Consider the following 24,407-nt stretch of genomic DNA (forward strand, 5'->3'; position numbering starts at 1 on the left):
CTGACTTGTGATACTGAATCATTCGTTATGCAATAATATACATGAAGGAATGAGCAGATGTTAAGGAACTGTATTAAAATGCAAAGAGAATTTACTTTATTACATTGTGATTCTGAATTCCATGGGCATTTTGGGGAGAGGTGGATAGCTGTTAGATTACTCAGTCTGCATGGTGCCAATAAAAACTCTCTGTATAACTAATTTGTTTTATGAATCTGTACAGTAGGTTTTGGACACTGGAAATCACTTCAAAAATTGCACACCACCATAGATTTGCAATCAAACTGGCATTGAAAGACTGTTTATAATTGAAGAAGTAGGGAAAACATCCAACAATTAAAACTCTTCCTCAAGGAGCAATTTCAAGGAAAATAAAAAACACAGTTAGGTTCCTTTGAGTGTGTCTTTCGTATCCCACAGCAACTTTAATAAAAAATTTCTTCCTCCTTTGATTCTGAAGATATTTATGTGGTGGCATAATAAGTACTGCTGACTCCTGTTATGTAAGAAAAGCCAATAACAAAAATGGGTCTTATGCTTAGTGTATGGGCTGATAGATGTAATGTCAAAATAGCTGTCGCTATAAGAGAATGTGAATGATTAACCTACTGGTTCCTGAAACTAGCACTTTACTAATATCTGTGTGGGAAAACAATCATTTGTGAACTTACAGGTGTTCAAGGACTTTCTAATCAGCAGAAAATTTATTCTGAATCACGGTTAATAAAGCAAACAATGTGGGAAAATTATAATGCAAAGGTTAGGTTTGGTAGAACCTCTTTCCTGCTGAGCCAGTTAGAACTGTCCAAGAGATCTTTGTTGTCAATGAATGAAGCAAAAAGATGTACGAGAGATGTTTTGGAGACTGTATTAGGGTGGGCAAAAGGTGTGCTGCACATTTGATAAGGTTATCTAGCTAAGCACCAGGACAAAAACTTCACATACTGAGTTCTGAGCATAAATTATGACAAAAAATGTATCTTGATTTTTTTTCAGGAGATGAGAAAATCTGGGGTGTCTTGATACATATACAGAGAAAGACAAGAAACACTATTTTTGTAAACATGGCTCTTAGCAAGTTTTACAACAAGCTTAAAAATAACTAATCATTATTTATGAAAGATTCATGGCTGACAGAAAGTATCCTGCTAGGATGGACTAAATAAATATTGCTGTCATATTTAGACAGTTCTTGACAATTTTTCCTTTTTTTCTCTTACTGGCTCCATTTTCTTAAGAAAAATGAGAAGAAGTGTTTAATACTTTTCAGTCTATATTACCTGTCAATCTTAGCATTGTTTTATAACCATGAAAATACTTCTAAGAATACCAGACTTCACGAGGTTAAAACTCTTTGTGTTGCATTATTCACAAGCTATTCCAGGAGAAGATGTAATGAACCTGTGGTAGGTGTATATGGGATTATTTTACCTGCCTGCAACAATATATATGACACTCTTGGAAGCCTGAAGTTGAAATATTAAAGCATCTTTCTTCTGTCAGAGAAGTTTGTTTTACTATGAAAATGAAGAAAGTTAAGGCACTGATTTGCTTTTTTTTTATCCTCTTGCCACTCCTTCTTGCAGTTTACCTCTTTCCTTTGGAAAGTAATAATACAAAATATATAATAATATATTATTGATATATAATAATATGTATATAATAATAACAATAAAAATAACAAAATAGTAATAAAAACAATAAAACCATCTCACCAGCATATTGACTGCTAGCACATAAGCCTAAGGGGCTCAGGTCACTGCCAGAGAGCTCTTGCCCCAAACTTCACAAAATAGCAGTAACAGAGTCTATATTCCTCATATCTGGGGTGTTCTTTTAGGATTCTGGCTTCAGCTGTCATAAGGGTGTTCTCTGTGGATGGAAAAATGCATCTGTGTGAAATTTGGCATCTTCTTTTTTGATCTAGGAAAAGAAAATCCTAAAGTGAATACCTGTATTTCCTGATTTGTGTTTCCACATAGTTACTCTGTGCACAAGTATTCTGACTTCAGTGGCAACATAGCTTTCAGGAGGAAAATCAATTTGTTTTAGAACAGTCAGTGAGTATGTATAGGAACTGGCCCTTCTTTCATAACTTATGGTATTGACTATTTAACCAAAACTGCTATGCTCTAGGCAAGAATCAGTGTTAACCTCTGGCAGCACATGCATTCTTGAGACTGTTTTATCTCCATTCAGAGAGGGCTTTATCCTCCCTTCATTTCATGCAAATCTATTGATCTCCTATTCTAATGCTCAAATGGGCCTGAAGACAAGTTAAAGGACTCTGTGGGACTTTCTTGGTAGTAATTATCTCCTACCAGATGCCTGTCCTCACTTCCACACTCCTGTGATGAAAGGCTAGAAAGTGTTAGCATAGGATGAGATACCATTTCCTTACAATTACCCTATTTGAAAAGAACCAACCTTCAAAAACCTTCTCATAACAGCATAAGGATCCCTTTGAACTTTTCTAATCACCATGATGAGAGATGGAAGGCAGGGTATAAATACATGGCAGTTTGTACACAACACTGCAGATACCTGATAGGACCAGAGAATCTTTACACTTGCTTTCTGTGCATCTGGCATAGGATGGCAGCAATGACTGATGTTGCCATTTTGCTGAGATCTCACCCTGTTTAATTTCCACACAGGCTGCCTAGACTAGTCTATTGTCTTGAGAATAGCTAAGGCAAGTAGTTAATTAGAGCATGTCTGTCTTTGGGAAAAAAAGGAAAACAGAAGTGGTTAATGAGACCAGTTCCTTGGTCCTTCAACACTAGCAAAGTTACATTACAGTGATTAAGACTGAAAAATGAGGAGTGTGAAAAGATGGTTAGGAGATATGATAACATGAGTTTCAAATAACAAGCAGGTTATGTCTGGTGTTGTATTAAAGGAGCCCACCTGTAGAAATGCAAGATATAGTGTGCATTATGGAACGTTAGTAGTAATTTTGCAGGAGTATGGAAAGGATGAAAACTTCAGGTGACAAAAGTGAACAGAGATGCCCACTTATATCAAGCATTGTACAGAAAAATTAAAATGATAAATACCAAGACCTGAATTTTGCAACAAATAAAGAAGTACAATGTGCGTTATTTGCTTTTTATTTCTTACCCGTTTTTTCTCAGCAGGCATATCAGACAGTTTTAATACCTCAGAACAGCTTGTATCTTGCTCTGACTTTATCTTTATGCACATCACAAGAATTTCAGCAGAAAACCTGATGGAATATATTGATTTCCCAATCTCCCTACTGTACATATGCAAAATACATGGTTTATTTTTACTTTCTTTGAGCAGGAGAGTTAGTTTTGTCTCTTTCTGAATCCTTTATTTTCAGTCATCATATAACATTGGACAACCAGATGGTCTTCATTTATCTGTGGCACAGCTCAGCTTAGTATCAGAGTTTCTTGAAAAACCTTCTCTCTTCTTTCATATATTATATTAATCAGGTATGTTAATCTCCATTCCCTACTAGTTTCCATCCTCAGCTTCATGGCAAACTGTCTTGACAGCCTGATTTTCTTCAACATTGCATCTACATGTAGCTGTTCTTGTATTTTCCTTATCCTGTGAAGTGTTTTGCAAGGCGTAGTCAGGGATCTTTGACTCTTCTGTCCATCACTACTTTGACTATTTTTTTTTTAAATTTGTGATGATCTTCGCATAATATTTGTGATACTTTTGGAGGCATCAATATGCAATGTCCGGATAAAATGAGAGTACAAGTGTAATGAGCCAGTAGCTGACTATTTAGAGTACTTTTACTGGTTGTTAGGGATCCTGATTCTGGTTTCTGTTCTGCCAGCTTTGCAGATGGCCCAATTACAGGCTACAGAGTTATCTGCAGACTACTGACTGTCCCAGTAAATGTGGTGAAAACAGAGAACATTTCCAACAAAAGAGCCTTAAAATTGATACAGGTGTGTTTTCTCTAAACTGTCAGGTAAGAAACAGTAGCATGATGTGTTAATTGGCTTAGATCCTTACTCTGACTCAAAGCTGTAATACACTGTTCACTTTTACTCAAAAATAAATAAATAAATAAACAACCCCACAAAAAAAAACTTGTGTAAGTTTTACTTTCTTCTTGTGTGTGACCATAGTCTACAATTTTTTTTCTAGGTCTGTCTACAAAGTGTTGCGAAAGAGTATATAGCCAATCTGTAAGATCCCCTCTAAATGCATGCCTTTCTGTGAGGCATAACTGGTATTCAAGTAGGCAGATTCTGAGTCTGACCTAGAGACTCATTTTGATCTGTGGAAAGACTGACTACATCTTTTTCCATCAGTGCATAATGAGGGGGAAATAATGCTCTTTGGAATCACAGTCAAGGATCTTGTGCTGGCTGTACCCTTCCATTTTCAGCTCTGTTAGCAGTATGTATTAAACTATTTTATTATTTCCTAGTTGTTCATTATAATGGTGTGATTTCCAGAAGTTCCACAAAAAGTGAATGTATTTTAAAGTCTGACATTGAATAATGTGAATATGAGTGAATAGCTGTGAGCTTGCAGAGCTATTGCACTGGAATGAATGGTGATTCTCTCAGGCAGTTTAAAGGTAGAAGTAAAACTTCTACAAACATTGTCCTGCTTGTTGACATCACAGCTATAGCTGTAGAGCATGGTGAATTGAATCAGATTTCCTATTTATTTTTACACTGCATACCTGACATGATTCAGAAGTATCCATGTCTCAGATATCTTCTTTACATGGACACAGATACTTCCACAAAACCATATAGTGATGCCAGAAGGATGAAGTCCATCAGTTGCTAGATAGATCTAGCTAACCTGTGTTCAGTGCAGGGGTCTGAGGGAGTGGGAAGAGAGGTGACTTTTGCCCCTTCTCATTATCCCTTGGTTCTGAGGCCAAGCTTGAGGGCTTGGAGGGTTCTTGCACCCAGCAGTATGCTCCACTGTGCACGTACTCCCACACATAATGAGAGTGGCACTGCAGTTCATAATCTCACGTAACCATCTAAAACACCTTTTTTGCAGTTTACAATCATGTACTGAGCTGCAAATAAACATTGAGTTTCAATTGTATACGTTCCTGTTGTACTAGTACTGCTATGGGAGAATGTAAATATCCCAGTGTACTCCTTGAGTTCATGAGTGGGTTTTACAAAAGTTGTTAAATTCAATAATAGTCAGTGACTCCAAAGGACTGTTTTAACCCTTGAGGGTCAACTGGATGGAATAGAAACTGGACAGTATATCTGCCTCACAAGGTGGTTCTCCCAGTCAGAAACAGTTTTCTGTGAGACCAGTATCAGCACATTGGCAGAGAACAGGGTTGTCTTGTTTGCCAGAAAAGGTCTATTGTGTTTTTAGTTGTCATGACTTAGATACATAGAATTAGGTTTGCATGCATCAGAACTAGGCTTGCTTTCTTTAGGTTGGGCTTTACACACATTGCATTGTATCCTTTTTCCCCAGCCAGTGTTGGAATAGCTTTCACTGCTGTAACAATTTTACATGTAATTGGGTGACACTGATTCCTAGATCTGCCATTTAATGTGTTTCCTCAGGGTATAGTTAACAAAAAATGTAATTTAATATTTTAAATTATGTGGGTGCAGAAACTGGCACTGAAATGCATTTGTTGCTATTGAAGTGTTTTTAAATAGTATGCCTCTTTATATCAGCTCCTCCATGACCCCTGTGGTGAGTGAATAGTTGTGGGCAGGGTCAGAAATCTCCTGTAAAGAACAAGTCGAAGTCGATTCCTCAGCAGGAATCTGGCCAGCTAATTCATTCAAAGCTCTGACAATGCAGCGCCTAGTTTAAAGAGCTATTTCAAACTTTGGTTTCCTTAGTTATATTTTTCAAAAGGAAATAATCTTGTATTTTATTGAATGTGATAACTTTTCACATTTTTCAAGCTGCAGGTTAGTATGTATTATTTTCTGCTTTATGTTTAAGAGTTCTACTGTAATAAGTGGCTTTTACAAAAGTAGCAAAAATTTCTTGTAATAGTTTATACTTTGAATGTTTTCAAGGTAAGTTTCAGAAACCACTGCAAGTCTTTTCTGTGTTACAGAAGGAATTACTGAATGGGCTCTGTGAAAATTTTCAGGAGTGCCCACAGGTTTTAGGTACTTGGATTTTTTTCGGTATAGTTTAATACCTGACTTGCTAGTGCAAGAATTCCCCAGTAGGGAATGGAGTAGAGGACTGTTGTTAGTGGAATTTACTTGCTCCTTATCACAAAACCTTCTGTATTTTATTATTGCAATGATGCAAAAATGTTTCTTATACTCGAGAAAAGATTATCACTTTTGAGAAAAATTATTGATACATAAGTAGATTGGGTATGACTTCAAATGAAAACAAAGGGAAAAGGTGATGTATCTTAATAGTTATAACTAAGTGTGACAGTTTTTATATTAATTATGGGCTGAAAGTGAGTCAAATAATACAAGCCAAAATCAGCTGAGAATACATGACTTGATTCGTAGACATTTTTCACAGTCCAACCTGAGTGTTCAGGAATCGTGAGTCAATTTGTGATGTGGAATTAATTAGACAATGGAAGAGTACACATGATTTGGCTCCTGTGCCAGTGATATGTCAAAACAGTGAGGTTCTATGAAAGAGCTAGGAAGTATAAATCATTTCGTATTCAACCAAGAATCAATAGCTGTCTGGCTATTTGCCCACCAAACCTGGAAGTCAACTATAACAAATGTGTGCTTTACATACTTGCCAAAGGATTTAACAGCATTATTAATTTAATTTCCAAATAATTCAGTATTTTAGACATGGCACATAGTATTCAGCCCAAAAGGCGCTCACAAATATTGCTATCAGAGATCAATGTTACTTTCAAGAGAACAGCAGGTTTCTGAGTTCTTTCCGTAAAGACATAAGTTGAGTCCATTATAAAATCATTCCTTATTTACAGGACAGATCAATAATGAAGTCTTCTAGACAAAAAAATAGATATTTTTGATTATATTTTTTAGTTGAGTATCTAAAGATTGACCTTTTGATCATGTGAGAGTAAAAGAAATGTTAATTTTATTTGTTGGTTGTTCAGTTACGTAAGGCTGTGGAATTTCTTGAATATTTCAAATAGATCTCTCATATAGGTTTTGCATATACTTGTATGCTGTAGGGATGGTATTCCCATTTCTACACTAGCTGCAGTCTAAAGGATAAAAATAAGTATATATATTAGGTTTTGTTGTTTGGTAGAAATGATTATACACAAGGAGAGTGTAGCAGATCTACAGTCATACCAAACAGAAGGTATCAAGAGCGCTGACTCCCAAGCTGCTATTTACATATTGGCCAGTATAACGGTGATATTGTATTCAGATTCTAACCAAAATCTCTAAAGATGAGGTCCAGAAGGAGTAACTGTCTGTACAAAATAGGAACCAGTGGCAAGAGTTTGCAATTAACCTTAGCTTCTTGGCAGATAATGAAGTTTCATACATTTTTTATTAGGAATTATTAATCCAAACATTAATGTCTATCAGGAATCACTTCTGCTATTAATTTTCATTTTCTTCTAATTTAAATTGTTGTCATCCCATGGAACAGCACAATTTCATGCAATTTTGATTATGAATGACATACCAGCAGTAGGAAAATACTCAGAGAGCTGCTTGAAATCAGTTCTGGCCTGGGCCTGAAGGCTCCTTGTGATGTTTAATAATGTATGTATCTGGAGAAATTGTGATCCTCTAACAAATCATTTATAAATGGAAAAAGAAGGCTGAACTGACCGTAAATATTAACAGCAACAAGCCTTCCAACCCATTGTATTTTGTTCTGTAGACATGGTATTCAGCTTGGACAGATGAGAATAAGACTTGGTTTTCCATTAGGAAGTGATCCCTTTTCATTGCTTTCATGTAAAAATAGAAAGTAACCTGGGGAGATCTAAGTATCTAAGAATTCTTGTTGGAAAAAAACAGTGAGACAGAGATGGTAGATTGTCTGCAGCTTCTCACAGAAGTTATCATTTCATACAAGATGACCTAGGAAAGGGATTTGGCCTGATAGTCATCTAACAGCCAGTGGTGATAACTGCAAATTAGCATATTTGGCTTTTCCTTATCACATGTTGCAGAGGTGGTCTTTTTAGCTTTCTGGAACATATTAATCTCATTTAAAATAAGCACTATAGTAGTTTTAAAAGTGTATACAAAAATGCAATGTAGAAGAAAGTAGGTCGAGAATGAAAAAAAAAAAAAACCCCACCACGATTTGTTTTATGTTTGTAAATTCTGGCATATGCCTTTTCCAAAGTGATTGTAATCACTAGAATTTTACTACAGGAAAAATACATACACATTGGACAGAGATACTGTAGAATTGATGCAAACTCCAGTATTTGAGCTATATTTCTTAGTAACCCAGTCCAAGGTCAGCTCTGGGATATAAGGACACATATAAAGTTAACCAATTGTGAAAATTGTTATTCAGGATTCCCAATTTCATTTCTATTTGGACACTGTGCTAACAATATATTTTATGAGGACAAACAGTTTGGTTTATGAAATTAAAAGCTTTTCTGAGGCCATTGCCAGCAGTTGCTTAGAAAGTGTTTATATCTATATTTGTGTTAAATTGGTTTAGTTAACAATGAAAAGCTTTTCCTAAGTTAACAATGTAGGAAGTACATTTCTGATGGTGCACACCAGGTGTTCTCAGCCATATGCATTCAAGTAAGTGGAATGGCTCAGCGTGTATGATAGGACAGAGTGGGACCAAGTGATGCAATTCTATTGACTGCAGTTTTCTCTGTACATTTTAGATAAGCAGGTTCCAAAGAAATACCTATATTTAATGGCAAAATTTATCTACTTGTTTACAGAAAATGCTGCACTACCTACATCATGCTATTGTCAAGGTGTTTCCTTCAACTTTTTCTTTATTCTCCAGTTACTCTGGAATATCTATTTATGAACAAGAACACTGTCAATTTTGTGATCATGAAACTTAGTTGAGTGAATGATGTCCATTTTTCCCCTGGATCTGTTGTATCTCTAGGGGCATACATACTTGTATGTATATATAGCTTATCAAGGAAGATGTCACCTTTAGAAATTAGTTTCATAATTAACAAGGACAGGTCTATTTATTGGTGTGGTAGCTGAAATCAGTGAGGCTATGTATGTTCTTAAAATATCTCAGTACTTACATGTCTTGTCATTCTATTGTAGTGGGAGGATTTTGTTTCTGAGAAAAAGCAGGGCTTTTCCTGAATTTGGAGCTCAGTAGGAGCAGTGAGCAGGGGCTGCCAGGACATGCCTTATCTCTGTGATAGGCAGTGATTCCCCATCAGGAGCTTTGTTGCTGACTGGACTTAAATCATGGCTATATCTAGCATGCCAAACCTACTCAAAAGTTTTGTATAGAGCTTGGACCAGATCCCTCAAATATGCTATGGCTTCTGCTCATGACGGAGGCATCCATATCACGCCAGTACCATGACACTACAAGCTTACACATGTCAATGGATAGCCTTCAAATAGCAATTATTTCATTTGACCTAGATATCGCAGATCTGGGTCAAATTTTAATTAGTGTGAATTAGTCGCTGATTTTACAAACCACTTGCATTATGCTTGTGTACAGCCTTACGTGTGCTAGTAATCCCTCTGAAACCAATTGGTAATACTCAAAGGTCTCAAGAGTGTAACTATTTGTAAGATGAAAGTCTTAATGGTGCAGGCAGTTTGAACTTATTAGTCCTATCAGCATCCCTTTTCCAATCCAAACTGTAAACCTCAGAGAAGGAAACGTTGAATGAGGCCACTGGGTCAAAATGGAGGTAGTAACAGGAGATTTCATCTTGCATTTTTATGCAAGACTCAAGTAACTGAAGGTGTTCTATCATAGAAGTGATGTGTTACCAGTCAGAATCTCTCCCCTAGGCAGCTAGCAAGGCACTTGTCTCTTACTAAAATCAACTCAAGGCCTGGGCCTAGATCTTCAAACAACTACTATGAAAATTTTTCCTTTGAATCCCTGTCATTCATCTCCTTTATGTCCTCAGGACAGAAGTTTGTTGTATTATATGCTGCTTTAAAGACGGGAATAGAACTTAATTAAAATATATAAAAGTAGGGTAAGTGATACTAATAGGAAAAAAAAATATTGAACAAACAAATATGTCAGAAACTAAAATTTCTTGACTAAAAGTAGATGGAATATTTCGGTACAAAAAAAGTAAAAATTAAAAATTATGAAAGACAGTATGTAGAAATTCTAGAATTACAGACATTGTATTTTATTGAAGTAAGAGTTAATAAATCATACAAGATACCACAGAAGCAGTGGGCAGCAGCTGTAAATGAAACTACATAAGTTAATTTTTTTAAAGAGTCAAATGCTGTAGGAGAATTGAAATAAATTTAAAAGACTGATGATGTATACCATTCATTAGCTTTTCTATTTCTCTTGTATAATTATTCTAATAATTTAATTTCGTTTAACTGTTGGGTTGGGGGGTTTTTTTTGAGGGGGATCCAACAAAATAGAGCTTGCTCTTCCTTGCAGAATGGTTTCAGAGTCCTGATTAGCAACTTTTAACCCTACCCCAGTATTTTGTGTTATAGTATTTAAATGCCAGTCTACTTGACAATTAAATAGGATCTTGGTGTAAAGCTGTGTTGCTACCTGAGCCAAGAAGAGAGATGCTGTATGTTAAATTTCTGCAGAGTTTTACTGGAAACAGCAAGCAACTGTGGAAATTGAAGATAACCTGGAGAGATCTAGTTGACACATATCTCCATTTCAGGACTGTGGTAGGAAAGTTAATTCTTTACTTTCAAGCAAAGAAAAAATGTTTGCTTCTCTGTTCATAGTAACCATAAATCACACAGTTGCAGACCAGCATTAGACGAAGTCACAGTAATGTAGAGTTAAACCACATATCCCTGAATGGTTGTGAAATGAAATTCAGCCTTGTGTCTAGGGAATACTGCTTCTGCTCTTACAATGTCTACACAACTGGGGTCCAAAGCAAATTGTAACATGCTTGTTTTTGTGGTAATGCAGTTCATATGGCTTGGATGCAGCCATTTCTATTCATTAAATTTGTTAAGAAAGGGTTATTTTTTTTTATCTTGCTGTGTTGCTCAAACACTTGTGGCTTCCACCCAAGACAGTCACCATCAGGAACAGCTGAAAACTTTGTCCATAATACAGTCTTGATACAGTACAATACTGATAAATTAAGTAGCATGAGTGATACCCTGGAGATGATAATGGCACTTTATTGCCTTCTCTTTCCCTTGAGACTCTCAACCTTTTTGTTCCAAGAGAGGAAAAGGAGCAAGGATTCAAGTGCCCCTTATTCCCCACTCCATGTCAATACAGGATCGCACATGTGCCTGCTTCAGAACAAAGAAAATGAAGGAGAAATATGTGGAAATCTTGCTAAGTGTGTAGATGGTATTCATGTAACATAACGTGACCACACAATACCAATCTGTGTTGAAAATTACCAATAAAACTTCGATGATATTTGCTCCGTACTAGAACAGCAGTTTTCTCTCTCTTCAGCTAACTGAAGCTACTTTGTGCTCAGAATGGTTATTTTACTATTTTACTTGTCTAGCGAAATATTTGATGGATAATGTTCTACCTATCAAGTTGTCCAACTCATCAATAATATTCATCTGAAAGGTGATCATAAAAAATTACCAGTGTGATTATGTGAAGCGGGGGGAATGGAGTAATTTGTTTGTTGTTTCTTTTGTTATTTCTGCTGTTACTACAATCCACTGTCAGCAGTGAACAAATGCTTCAAAAACTAAAGACGTGCACATCTTCACTTTGTGAGATTTAATGCCAATTGTTTCAGCTGGCATGAAGCCCAGAGCCTCTTATGTTTTGAAATGATTGTAAAGTGCAGGGAATGCTAGGATATATGGATTTATATGATTTTGCTCTTTTCATTCAAATGACTAAATACCAACTTACAAACCAGTGTGTCTAACCTGCACATCAAAATTTGTGTATTTGCTTAAGAAAGTGAGAAAAACATTATATGATTATGCATTAGAGTTTAAAAAACCATTCTAGACTATTAATTATACTGCATAGTGCAATAAAACCTTGAAATTCTGCATTTCAGTACTTTGTAACATATCATGGCAAATGAGTGATTTGAGGTTTGAAAATCACAATGCATTTCCTGCCCCAGAAAGCACAGGATGAAAATATATGATGATAGGTGGATGCAACAAAGAAGTGGAACGGAGTAGGGGAGCAATAATTCTCTTTTGTACAGTAAACAGCTGTAGTAACACATCAGCTGCTGAGAACTACTTTAAACAAGCCAAGGGAGGTAAGCACTGTTTCTGTGCATTCACAGCCAAGCCTGATGAGTCATATATAGTGGATATACACAGATAATGTGTACACTGCATGCATTGCATTTGTATAATTGTACTTAATGTGAGGGAGTCTCATATGCATGAATGAAGATGCCATTTAATACATACTGAGCAAGTCTCCTGCATCTGCCTGCAGATTTTCAGCACTGGACATGGCACCCCATTTGGCCTGGGAGTAAAAAGCCTGGCTCCGAGAGGTCCATCCTGAAGATTGTAGTTCTCAAGCTTGACAGGCATCAGCAGAAGGGTGACATCAAAAGATTATTTTGAAGAAGAATATTAATGATGCTCCTTTTGTAGTGAATTCATCTCATATTTAGAAGATGGTAGAAAGTGAGAGAGAATTTGAAAGAAATTTGAACTGATAGATGATGACAGCTGGCTTGAATAGAGATGGAAATCACTGAAGAGCCTGTATTCAGACCACAGGCTATACTGTACTATAAGCTACAAAGCACATTCAGTATAAAACTTCTCTTCAGATCAGGAGTTTATGATAGACTGGAAAAGAGAGCAGACTTTTGGTGGCATGGTGGTACAGCCAAGAAGATTAATTTAGTTGTATAAAAGTGAATGCATTGAAATGGTCAAAGTGGCATGAGTCAAGATGAGAGAGTAAGATGTTGCAGAGGTCAAGATGAAAAATGGTGATATGAGTTTCAGCTTCAGCAATATGAACTGAGAGGAAAGGCTGATCCTGGAGACGTTACGCAGAAAGAAACAATTAGGTTTGTGCTGGATAAATAACGTTAGAGATAGCTAAGGTGAAGTTGACACCTCTTTTACAATCTCAGGAATTGGAGCAGTGACAACATCAGCAGGTTTTGCCTAGTCGTTGCTGCAGGTTCAAACTATAGAAACACTTTCCCAAGCTCACATTTAAACAAGTTCAAATATTTTTTTATATCAATGCATTAAGCCCCTGCTTAAGAAAAAGATTTGATAGTAGAATCTAAAAATTTAAGGCCTTAGTACATTACTACAGTTCTTCCTAAACATTGAAGTGGCAGAAGGAAAATAAGATATCAAATCTGTGCCACTTTCCTGTGACATATTTTTTTCCCACCCCTATTACTGCGAGTAATCAGAATGCTTATTAGTATATGTCTCATAAAGGCCTAAACTGTGCTTAATTAGTAGTTTAAAATATGAAATTTAAGGGAAATGGATTTTTCAGAGAAATTACTGATACATTTGACAGCCTCTCATAATAATGCTCTGAAATAATGATTATTACCTATTGGTTTTAGGTGAGACTTTTGTGCTGTTTTTATAGTTTTCAGGAGACAAACCAGTTATGGAGAATGTGCATTTGCTCTGACAGGCAATGCATTTTACCACACTGATATGATTAGTTACAAAAGTACAATTTCAGAGAGAGTGTGAGTTAAATTAAAAATACATTTATTTTTGTTGTAAAATAAAAATGCTTTATTCATGTCCCAGCCTTTTATGTGCAATCATTTCCTTACTCAGCACACTTGCTTGTTTAGATTCCCCCATGATTTACACTTCCTCTTTTAATTGATATTCTCTTAGGACCCAACACTGAGGCAAGGGTTTATGTGTGCTTATGAAGAAGAGAAGTTAAAGAGGCATTTTGACTCTGAATGACCCATCTGGAGTCCAGTTTGATCCCCTTGACTCTGTGGCTGTCTAGATACTCCTCTCTTTGAGTATTAAAGGAGTTCAAAGATTAGAGTATTTGGAAACTAGGAACTATGTGAGATCTAAAATCTGAAAAGCAGAATGTGAGTGAAGCCGCCTTCTTGTGCTTGACTGAAAAAGAAGGAGACACAGTTCAGACCCTAAGGTATTTTCTGGTGACATGAATAAAGTGACATAAATGAGCAGTGTTAAAATTATGTACAGAGTTTGGAAAAATATCTCTATTTGTTCCTCTTTGCCTCCCATTTTGTAGAGGCAGCAAAATAATTTTTCTGGGTATTGCAGATGAATTATCCAAATTACTCCTTGGGATCGCCTGCTTTTATCATATTAATTAATATTTACAAATGAACATAAGACTGTTTTCCTCCTCTTAAGTTTCTTTGCTTAACCTGTATGACTTCTTACATTACTTAATCACTTCTGATGAAGGATTTTCCTATAAGGTTTTCAGATAGCTAGGTACTGTGGACAATGTTAACTGCATTTCGCTTGTATACTGTAATGATTTGGAAGAACTCCAGCGTGTCAGTCAGGAAGAACTTCCTTTGTAAATCCACTGTAGCTTTTACTAAGCAAATCCTATGTTTTCAGCGTGCTTGGTGGCTGGATCCCACAGAACTCATTGGAATTGTTTCCTCTGTTATTGATACTATTTTTTATAATGGCTCGATAATGTATTCTCAGTGAGTGTGAATTGGAATAGCTCTACTAAACCTATAGAGCTTTGCTAATTATGCCTGGCTGAATTACGGCCCTTGTATTTTACCTTTTTTTTTTTTTTTGGTTCTTATGTATCTGAAATACAGATCCAAAATGTTAAATACATCAATAATGTATTTTACTAGAATTTTATTGAATTTTTTTTTTTACTAATTTGGGACACACTGACAAAGTTCTTATTCAGAGAATTAACCACAAACCTTGCTCCAGGCTTGCATCAGGTAAATGCTGATCTCTTGAACTAGAGATATGATTCTGGCATTAATACTTTGTGCTTTAATCACTCTGGTCAAATGGACAAAGCACATCTTTCACTTTTACTGACGTTATCACAGTTTGCTACTGGCACTTGCATTAAGGACAGTAATTAACTTCCTAAGTTTTAATATTTGTGGACATCCCCTTGAAACACAATTTGCTATAGGGATCAAAGCAGTAACTGGATGACAAGACTGGACTTTTCTTCTTCCATGCATGCAGGTGCTATATAGCATCAGGAGTCCTTTAATCTGGAAACGAGTAATGAGTAAACAAGATGATGTTACAAGCAAATTAAGGTATTGCTATATACTTATATATATACTATATACTACATATTATATCAGGGGGCAGGCTGTACTCAAGTGTGAACTTACCTCTAGTTCTCCTCTGTTCCTCATTTGTAATCCTGTAAGGAAAGGAATTGGGAACTTGACTTTCCAGGCAGTCCAGATGATGTGAGGTATTTTGTAATGCGAGACTATGAAATTCTGCATTATCAGCCAAGTTACAAAAGATGTGTGTTTGAGACCACAAAGAGTAGGAAGAGACTTAGAAAGAGCTGTTGATCATGCCAGTGGTAGTTGTTATTGTAATTGTTACTGCAGACACAGGGCATTGGAAATGTAAGAAGGTTTATGCAGGGAGGAAGTGCAGAGGCTGAGAGTACCCTAACAAAGGAGTGCTTTGTGACTTGGAAATCCTGAGAAATTACTTTTGACCCCTTACCAGAAGACAATGGAGGAAAAAAACAAGAGCAGTAACAATGAAAGCAAAACCCAAACCCTTGATGGATTAGCATGAGCATTACCCATATTTACTTTAGGGTCTGAGAAGTGGATAAAATGTGGTCTGGCATAGATGTAACAACACAGAACTATGCCAATCACTGGCTGAGATTACAGCTTGTTTTGCACGTTGGAAGTGACCTTACTTTTCTGTGTAATCAAGGGAAAGCCGTGGCTCCTAGAGGGATATGAAGTGGTGTTAATCTAGGAATCAAGGAGAATTACACCCTGGAAGTGCAAAGACATCAGTTTTGTTAGATTTCTGCAACTTGAAGAAAACTGTATCTATTGTGGTAGCTCAATATTGCCTTGTTGGCACAGTGTATGAACTAATACTTGTGGCCAATTTCTGATTGCTCGCTAGTTGGCAGACACTGACTTTAGATTGAAGTGGTCCAACTGTGTCTCCAGGCAGTGAAATGTAGATGCCCTGCAGGAGAGGGCTGAAGGGAAGAGAGACTGGCTTATACTCCAACTCTGTCCCCGCAGCTGATGTGGATACAGCCACATGTATGTGAAGAGGAGTCAAGCTGAAGCACGATGTCAAATGAGGCATCAGTGTAGCCTGCAATACTGTGTTTTGGAATTGGTTAGATGTGGTTTGTAACAGGCCTAAGCTTTAAGGAAAAATGAAGCCTCTTACATATCTGTAATTTGAAGGATTTTTACATTTAAGTAAATTCAACATATATTCTTTAAAAATACATTCCCCTAAGCTTGGACTGGAATAGGTAGACAAGGGAACAAATGAAGATTCATGAAGGACATAAATTCTGACTGTGATTTTGGTCACTGTTTTTTCCAGTAATATAAATCATAAAATGTGCACTATATATGAACATAAAGAGGGCAAATTAAGTTGAAGAATTGAGAAGAATATAGATGCACTTCATTCTGTATATAAGGAGTGCTAAGACATTATGATTAAGCAATGAACATTATTAATAATATAATTTTGTCCGTGAGGGCCACAAATACATGTGGCTTTCAGATTTTTCCAGTGAATTTGTACTAGTGGACGATATTTCCACTAGTGGTGGGACTGGTGGCCCAACCATTTTATATGTGTTGAGTTTCTTCTGCTCTTGCATGTCATCTGCCAGTTCCAAGGATAGCTGTTGACAAAAAAATAGAAGAAATTTGCCAAGCCAAAATGAGATTCTTCCATGGAATGGATGTGGACTCTAGTTGTTGTGGAGATTTTAGCCCGTTGTGTTTGACTGAAAATTCCAGAGGGAGGGAAGGAAAAACAAATAATGAAGGAAGAGGTCAACTGTTGAAGACAGCCCAGTCCTCTCTTCTGTCAAGGACTAGAGTACTTTAATACAGCAGGTTTTATGCAGATGTCCAGAGAATGGCCTGGCTGTAAATTTCCTCAGTTTCTTACCTGCTATTACAGCAACTGCAGCAATTACTGGTATTCAAGTTGTGTGGCCCATGCATCAACAAAAAAAGATTAATGAACTTCCAGCTATATAGCCAAGATCAATTCTCAGTCGCACAAATTTGTCAAATACAGAGCAAAGAATTGTAATTGAAATAAAAGTTGATACACATTTGAATTGAGAATCATTAGTACATTAATACTGCTACAGAGCTCTAAAATGCCATTTTAAAATCAGTTTTGAGAATACTATGCTAATCTCTTAAATTTGGGTTACAGGATTCTGTCATTTTTAAAATGTTGAATTTATGGTAGAGTTTTATGATGGTCTTGATTTTGGTTTGAGAATTGAACACCTCTTGCCAGCTTTTCTTGGTAACATGTTCCATGGTCTTTAGAGAGTTGCTTCAACTCTGTCTCAATTTTTTGGTCTTGTCTTCTCAAATTGTAAGTTCTTTGGACAGATGGTCTTTTTTTTTTTTTTTCTCCCTGCTGTTTTTATGCTATGAAAAAATCTAGCAAATTGCAGACACCTAAGAAAGGCCTTACCAGTTCAGAACAAAAGTTCATCTGCCACAGAAAGCATCCTGTCTGTGACAGTGGACTCTAAGGTAACAATGGAACCATATAGCATTGTGCAAAACTACTTCCCCTGTGTACTCACTCAGGTTTCTGAGATTTGTGAGTCAGGGACTTCCTGAGCCAGAGACTGTGTATTTGGTATATCTAATAGATCTTCTTTCTGTTAAGAAATATAAGATCCTAATTTACCTGAAACTCCAGATCATCAAGGGCACAATAAAGGCACACAGAGAATACAAAGACCATATTTCTTGACTCTGTGCTGGTTGGAAATCTGGTTCAGATTTTTGAGTACCCTTAAGTGTATGGATGTTTTTGAATATTGCAAGCAGAAGACCTGTACGCATAACAGAACAGTTCCACTGAGCATCTGCAACAGTGGGAAATGAGGTGTGTGCCAATGCTAAAAAAAAAAAAAACAAAACCAAAACCATTTGGACTGCTTTTAAAAGACATGATCTGAACCTCAGCAGAACCACAGATCTTCAGCTTCCATCTGTGTGCAATATATATTTTTTTTCCAGATACACTTTAAGACTGACAGTTATATCTGTTGGCAGCAGTCACCTGTCTTTCAGGGAGTAGGCTTTGTGTAGCTACATTATTTGTGTACACCCTTGCATTTCATAGAATAAACTATCTACTTCTGTCTGCTGAGGCAGTAAAATAGTGGTAAAGCTGCTTTGAGAACTGCTGAACTGATACTGGTTCTATATCACTCCATTTCTAAATGTCTGGGTTTTTAAGAAAAGCTGGAAAAGGAAAACATTCAAGGGATGGTTCCACTCCCTCCAGTGTTCCATCCTCATCTTTCTTTTTCCGAAACCTGTCTGTAACTCCTAATTTTGTCTGCTGATTACAGTCTGTCTGACCCACTGATTGATGTCATCTATGAATGATGCAAAATAGTGACAGAAAAATGCAAGGCTAAATTGCTACTTAAAAGAGTACTTGAGTTAGGAACTGTACTTCAGAAGGATTTTAACTGCTGGAGGGCTTAGGTCTTGGGTTTGTTAACAATCAGTCCTTTCAAGTATTTGAGTGACTAGCTTTCTTGTTTTACAATCTTTCTAAGTTTAAGACCTCTTAACATTGTCTTTCCCTACTGAGGAGACTTGCTAATTCTACATAGAGAAAATTTTCCTTCAAAGTATATTAAAAAGTGCATAAGGTATTATAAACATACTGTATTGAATAGACACTTCTAAATGTGAAGAGAAATGCCATCAGTTCACAAAGTAAGAAGGCTTTCATTTCGTAGTAAAGATTTGCAAGTGTATATTAGGTAATATTCTTGGATGTGGAAATTACTATTACCTTCTATCTATAAGGCTCTACAGTTAAGAAGATAAAAGCTGTGAGGGGAAGAGTGAAGAGATCTTATGGACTTCTAGAGTATAAGCTACAAGATGGGGAGATGGAGGGAGAAAAGGGTAATTTGAATATCATTATTACTTTCCACATTAAACCTGAATCAACACATGTAAAAGTGTTCCAGAATTCCAGTGCAAGGCCATGAGGATAAGAGCACATGGGGATACTAGTGTGAAGGCACTGCCGTGGCATGGTCAGGATGTACAGGCGAAACATTACAAGTAAAAGGCAGGCTGCAGAATTGGAATGAAAGGCCCTCAGTGCTTCAGAAATTAAAATACCTGAGGCACTATGTAATAACATCGAGAAGACCAGAAAAAAATTGTATATGTGGAGGTAAATGTCTGAATATATATATCTTAGTAATTTTTTCTCAGAAGAATACTCATGAACTCACTCTCCATTTTAGCAGGGCTAATTAGATCTCTGACTGTAATGTTCAGTCATCATTACTGCTGTTCTGCAACGAAGATGAATAAGTCTGTCCAAAGCAAATAAATTGGCTAAGATGTAATGGAAGGTCATAAACAGAAGAAAATGCCAGTTGGTACTGCGTATTTTAGTGTGATTGATGGGTTATTTTTCTTAATTATAATTTTTGCACATAAAAATCTTGTGCTTTGAAGAGCCCTTCAGATGTTTTGATACCACATATCACCAAGTCTGAGCTTGATAACAGCTGAAAACCTGAAACTGTTACTCATCTTCTAGTAACATTCGTTTCAGGTATAGCTATGTTGTACAAGTCAAAGGTGTGACTAGACCTGTACACTGAGATGTATCAGTGAATGCTGATACAACTCTATATAGTATTTGTTATAACAATGTGAGGCTAAATATTTTGCCCAGTATTCCAGATGGGTTTTGCAGCCCACAACAAGCACCATGCTGAACAGTTATGGATACTCACCAGCTAGTTAATGATATCTGGATGCCATGTAGCCAAGGTCTGATGGAATATAAGCAGAGTTTTAGGAAGAAAATACCAGTTATGTGTCTAAATTCTTATTGTTTGCCAAGTGGTTAAAGTGACTGCAAGCTGAAGCCAATTTAACATGCTTATATGCTCTCCATTGATGAAACTGTGGAATGGATTACTGTCTATAAGACATAACTTTAGCTTCAGCTTTTGAATGCATAGAGAAAACAAACACCTTACACTGGCATGAAACTGCCCCTACATTCTCTGCCATATAGCCACACAGATTCCAGTAAACAAATCCTTGTTTTATTCACCTTTGTCTTATTTATAAGAACAATGCTTTGTGACCCTAGAAAGTGTTGGGCTGTTTCAAAAGTAACTGAGGTAAGTATAATCTGAAGAAACGTGATCAAGTATCTGAGAGTCAGAAAATCCAGACCGATGGAATCCATCAATGCACACAAAAAAATGCAGATATTACTTGCACTGTAAGAAAAGAGCTTTTAAAGTTGTAAGGATTGTGCATAAATTGTTCACTTCTGTATGAATTCTCTCCAGACAAGGTGGTCGTTCAATAGTGCTTCCTCTCCACTGCTACTGGCTGCTCCACTGTCAGGTCCCCCTGCCTGGAGATGTTGATAGTTCATACAGTTGGTGGAAGATCTTCAATTTAACATGGATTTGTCGCCTTTTGATATTATTGTATTCCTTTCCTTATCTCTTTCCTTGAAGGAATGCACAGGATGATCCTCTTGAAACTACACCTTGATGTTTTCAGAGTCTAATCTTTTTAGTATCGGAACATGTTGTCTGACTTCTGCAGTGCATTATGGGAATAGTGTTAGGGTTAAAATAATCTCTTCAGTTACACTTGAAAAAAAATCAGCATTGCATGTGATTATTATGGACTGTTTGTTTAGAGAATTCTGAGGATTAAACTTAGTGCATAAGCCCATGAATAGGCTAAATCAGTCCAGCATAAGTAGCATGAAATAAAGAGATGCTTTGCTATTTTAGAACCAGGCTGTCCAGCAGGGATTACCACCTACCCTGTTATAATCTTCACAGTGATAAACACACTGTCTTTTTGGAACACAAGGGAGAAGCTGAATTAACATAGACTGTCAGAAACTGAATCTTACTATGTTTTGTTTCTGTTCAGCTTTCAACTAAATCGTGAGCAGAGAGAGAAATCACTTATTTTCATGCATAGAGAATTTTCAGCGTCTGTGCCTTTTTACAACATATGAACAGAATAAGCAGCAGCCTGTCCCCAAGTTCTTAAAAAACAGGGGGCAGAGCATATGCTCCATTTGTGTCATTCAAGTGGTGGGAAAGAAGCAGAGTTTAGTTACATACACTTTATCGTGTACCTCCTTGTCACACCACACAATGCCTCTAAAAACCTACAATGCATAAAAAAAAAAGACGTAAATAAATGCAAAAATAGCTTTGACTCTTTTGCATTCTGTTTCCTCCCTCATAGTCCTGTAATTGTGCCATATGAGCATCACAGGAATAACTGATTAATTTTTTCCTCTTGAGTCAGTGTTCCATAAGAAGGTATTGATTTACAATAGCTAGAATGCTAATATAAAATATATATATGTGTGTGTATATATATATATATATATAAAAAGATGTTTTCAAGAAGGTAAAGGTGCAGTATTATCTTCTTAAATGGGGCAGTATCCCCTTTCATTATGGCAGTAGTTACTAGAATAGATGGAATCATGGCTTCCTGGGGAGATCTTTCTCCTGTGATCTAATTAGGGTCACTGAGCTGGTCTAACAGCTTGCTTTTAGGTGATTTAAAAGTTACATACAGTCTGATTCAGTGGCTTAATATGTTTGACAACTGGGTCATAAATCCTTTCTGTGTATTTGTCTCATTTTCTCATCCTAAGTTTGAGGACACTATCTTCCTGCTTCACAGAAATATTAAGATGTATTCATTATGGTTGGTAAAGTGCATCAAAGGCCTTCAATGTAAAGTACAAGAGCTGCTGTTAAAATGACAAAGCTGACCAATAGGAACATAAGTGCCAGTACTTTCACAGAAAAAAAAATCTCCACTTTCCTTTTTTATCCCTTTGGCTTCAGGGATTTCTTCCTTTCTTTTTTTTTTTTTTTACTTCTAAAGTTATAAAGCTTGATTCAAAAATTGTCTAGAATTCCTACTGCCAACGGCTAAGCTATAAATAATTCTTCCCTCATTAGCTTTTTTTTAAGTTTAACAGTTGGAATAGGTCTGTGGAGTGTATGTCAAAGTTACATATTAAGTTCCTCAGTAAAGAGGGAAAAATGTGCATGCAATTTAAAATTCCTAATGAGGAAATGAGTTCTTGTATTATACTTTGATAGAAACCTGGATACTGTTATCATTTTTTAACATTTTTCAGTATTTGAAATCTGCACTCTGAACCTATTAATGAAAAAATTCATTGGGGAAAAATATTAAAAAGTAAGCTTTGCTAATTGAATTTTCAACTGATTTTCATGAGTTTTCTGCTTTCTCAGGAACACCCAAGCCAGCTTAATTATAAATATTTTACCCCACAACATAGGTTGGCTGAAAAACTTGGCTTGTGTGCAATGAGTGTTCCATGGTCAAACATTATTTTAAATGTGTTAGTATGCAGATACAAAAGTTTTTTGATGTACTGGAACTTGGACATTTTCAAGTTGTAAGATATTTCACTTACCTTCCTCAAAAGGTTTAATGACAAAATACAGTCTTCTACCTGTGCCCTGGTTTCAGCTGGGATAGAGCTAATTGTCTTCCTAGTAGCTGGTACAGTGCTATGTTTTTGAGTTTGGTGTGAGAAGAATGTTGATAGCACTGATGTTTTCAGTTGTTGTTAAGTAATGTTTAGTCTAAAGTCAAGGATTTTTCAGCTTCTGATGCCCAGCCAACAAGAAGGCTGGAGGGCCACAAGAAGTTGGGAGGGGACACAGCCAGGGCGGCTGACCCAAACTGGCCAACGGGGTATTCCATACCATGTGATGTCACGTCTAGTATAGAAACTGGGGGAAGTAGGGGTGGGGGGATTGCCACTTGGGGATTAACTAGGTGTTGGTCAGTGGGTGGTGAGCAATTGCATTGTGCATCACTTGTATATTCCAGTCCTTTTATTATTACTATTGTCATTTTATTAGTGTTATCATTATAATCCTTAGTTTCTTGTTTTCTATTAAACCATTCTTATCTCAACTCACGAGTTTTACTTCTTTTCCCGATCTCTCCCCCATCCCACTGGGCGGTGGGGGGAAAGCGAGGGAGCGTCTGCATGGTGCTTAGTTGCTGGCTGGGGTTAAACCACGACAACCTGTAATATAAGCGGGCATGGTCAACCCAAAAAGATGGTACTGGGATTCTGAATCCTGTATTATCTACCATCATTTGTTTGCTATTGCTTTTTTTCAACTCTTGTCTCTGCTTCCACTTTCTCTGCTGCAGTGTGCAATTGTAGCTGCTGGTGCTGATCTTGAGAGACTTCTGGCTTATTAACTCATATGCAGAATATCTGATTTTTGGGTCAACACAAGCAGTTATGGAAGTTATAAAGTTCGGAGACAGGACTGTGTCTCTGAAGAAGTATGAGTTGGCCTGATGAGATGGGAAAATTATAGATCATATCACAAAAAATCAGGAAAAATATAGCAAGACATGATCCAACAGTGAAGATAACTTTGTCTTCTATTCCATATATCAAAAGCAACAGAAGGTTAAGTGTGTACAAAGGGATAGTAAACAACATCAGTTATTAACCAGAGTTTTTTGAAATGTCATATTTTCTGTTTTTTTGGAAAGAAAGAGAAGGAATGAATTTGTACTACCTGGGTAGCTGGGCTACAGTTTAAGACTGCACTTGTCCAATAAAGCATCAAAGGCCAAAAGACTAAGTGACTGCATAACTTCTTTTTCCTCCTGAATCTTTAACTGAAGTAATTTCTCATCAAAGGGTCTGCTCTGATTTACGATAGGTTATAAAAATGATCATCTGATGTTTGCATCTGTATGGATGGTGTCCCTTTCAAATTTTCATGTTAATATTAAAACCATACACGATCCTGATGCTAATTTTAGGGCTGGTCAAATGTTATTTTTTTTTAAGTACCAAACAGTCTTATTTCATAAAACTTCTTTTGCAGTTTGTAGTAGACGTGGGATTTTAATGTTGAACTTAAAACAGGAATATTTCTGTCAAAAGGTGATGCTGCAGTACCTGATAAAAACGGATGTTTGGGATCAGGCATTTTCTGGTTGCAACTCTTCCCTCTATAAAAACAGGCATTTAATCTGATTAAGTCCCATATCTTAGGAG

Source organism: Harpia harpyja, chromosome 16, assembly GCF_026419915.1.
Source record: "Harpia harpyja isolate bHarHar1 chromosome 16, bHarHar1 primary haplotype, whole genome shotgun sequence".
Taxonomy (NCBI): Eukaryota; Metazoa; Chordata; class Aves; order Accipitriformes; family Accipitridae; genus Harpia; species Harpia harpyja.